Source organism: Mus caroli, chromosome 2 (assembly GCF_900094665.2).
Source record: "Mus caroli chromosome 2, CAROLI_EIJ_v1.1, whole genome shotgun sequence".
In the NCBI taxonomy this organism is placed as follows: domain Eukaryota; kingdom Metazoa; phylum Chordata; class Mammalia; order Rodentia; family Muridae; genus Mus; species Mus caroli.
The window spans coordinates 131,045,273-131,047,819 of NC_034571.1; positions in this window are offsets into that span (position 1 = coordinate 131,045,273).

The window sequence follows — 2,547 nt, forward strand, 5'->3', positions numbered from 1 at the left end:
GAGGAAGGCAAAAATGACATCCCAGTTTTGAGAACAATGTGGCCGTTCCTGGAATGGTGAAGCAAAGAATTAGCTTATGACCCAGCAACCCTCCTCGCAGGAGTGAACCCAGAAGAAATGAAAGCATGCCCGCATAGAGCTGTGAATATCCTGCTCACAGCTTCACCATTCACAATAGAAAATAAACACAAACAACCAAGATGGCCATATTAATGAATACATAAATAAAATAGTCAAACAATATAATATTATCTCACCATGAAAAATAAAGTACTGATACAAAATGCCAATGGATGAACTTTGAAAAATTACTAAATGAAGAATCCAATAGAAATGGTCACGTATATGGGTTTTATTTACATTTCATTTCCGGAGTAGGGAAATGCATGTGGCAAGAAAACAGGTAGTAGTTTCCAAGCTGCCGGGACGAAGAGTGAGCAGGGGGTGCTAATGGGTGTGGAGTTCCTTTTTTGGGTGATGAAACTACTCTAACATAAAATGTTGTAAAGACTGGAGTTGTAGACTTTAAATAAGACAATGATATAACAAGTGAAGTCCAATAAAACCATAATGTTTTAAAATACCTGTGAGATGATTTACTTGGTCTTGACACAGAAAAGTAGATTTATATATTTAGAGATAATAAGAGAGTCATTAATTTTTGGAATCAACTTATTTCATAAGACAGGTATGTTAATTTCAAATGAGCTAACTCAGGATGCATGGCATAAATACTAAGAGAAAAAGAATATTTGGTATTCATGACTTGGCTAAAAGAAATCTTAGCATCCTGTGGAAAGTCTAACTTGCTATGTATTCCATAGCTGAGTAGTGCAAACTATTATTTTGGAGAAGCACCAAAATAAGATATATGGATTTTTAAAATATCAAATATAAGTAAAAATCAAATAAAAATTGTTTTTAAAGTCCTCCCCCCACACACATATTCATATGAAAAATGGATGCTAATATTTCATCTTTGTGTTTTGTTTAACTCTGCTTGCCAACGAAGCAGGCAAGGTGTGATATTTTAATCATCTGTGCTGCCTTAATATTCTAGCAACATATTTTTTCCCTCTCAGTTCTAAACAGTCATTTTTCAAACAGACGCTATGAGAAGGAGTGAGAGAAACTTTTCTCTTGTTTTGCATAGGAAAGTCATCAGATGAATTGATAAGTACTTAAAATAGTTTGTAGGAAGGAAGTACAAAACAAGTTGTAAGGAGAGAGATAATTGAAATATAGTGACACATTCTTTATAAGGTAAAACAAGATTGATTTAAAAATACAACCAGTGATTGGATTGGACACCAATTATTCTTTGTAGTTAACGTCCAATTTATGTTTGTTAATTTTCTCCCCTCTTGCATTGCAAATTTCTCAAAGCCAAATAAGGATTAGTAGGTACCCACACAAAAATTCAAGAATCATATTCCAGTGTCCCACAGCATAGAGGATGACTGAAGTTTAAAACAACCAATTACATATTTCATGAAGATCTTTTGAGGGGAACTCAAGGCTTCAAACATAACAACAAGAGGAAGGTAGTTTTGTCATTTTGATTTAAACTGTGAATGAGCTGGGCATATGTTGAAATTACAGTCTACCCAGTTAATATGAACAATTGTTACATGCCAAGGAAAAGATAAAATGTATTAAAACTGTAACAAACAAACAAACAAAAAATCCACATTTTGAATAAAAAATGATAATGTAAAAAGGACAATCTTCCCACTGAAAGGATGAGGAACAAAGTGCTTAATGTCAGTAAATCAACCATTTGAATCCTGTAGTAGATGAAGCATCCTGATGTGATTTTCATAGCATCATCCAAGACAGGACAGCATTACTATGTCATGTCACAGATGAAGAAATGGAGCCTTGTGGAGAGTAAATAGACTATTTCTATAAAACGGAATATATAAAATCTAAATCCAAGTCATCCTTTGAATCTTTCCTGCATAATTGCATACTAGGCCTGTGCCTAGTCTGATTAACTGTGTTACAACTCAGCCTATATGTAGCAATTGACAGGGATGCCTATGGGCATGCGAGAAGTTCATGCAGTAATAAGAAAGTATAAGTTTCCCAGGGGTCAGATAGGGCTTTAGGTATACCCTGAACATAGCTGGTAATTTGGGAAGTGTCACTACCTTTTCCATGTTTGCAGAGTTCTTGTCTTAATTCTTTTTTTTTCCTCTTTCTTTCTTTCTTTCTTTCTTTCTTTCTTTCTTTCTTTCTTTCTTTCTTTCTTTCTTTTTGTTGTTGTTGGCATTTTTATTAGATATTTTCTTTATATACATTTCAAATTTCAAATGCTATCCCGAAAGTTCCCTATACCCCTCCCCCCACCCTGCTCCCCTACCCACCCACTCCTGCTTCTTGGCCCTGGCATTCCCCTGTACTGGGGCATATAAAGTTTGCAATATCAAGGGGCCTCTCTTCCCAGTGATGGCGGACTAGGCCATCTTCTGCTACATATGCAGCTAGAGACACAAGCTCTGGGAGTACTGGTTAGTTCATATTGTTGTTCCACCTATAGGGTTG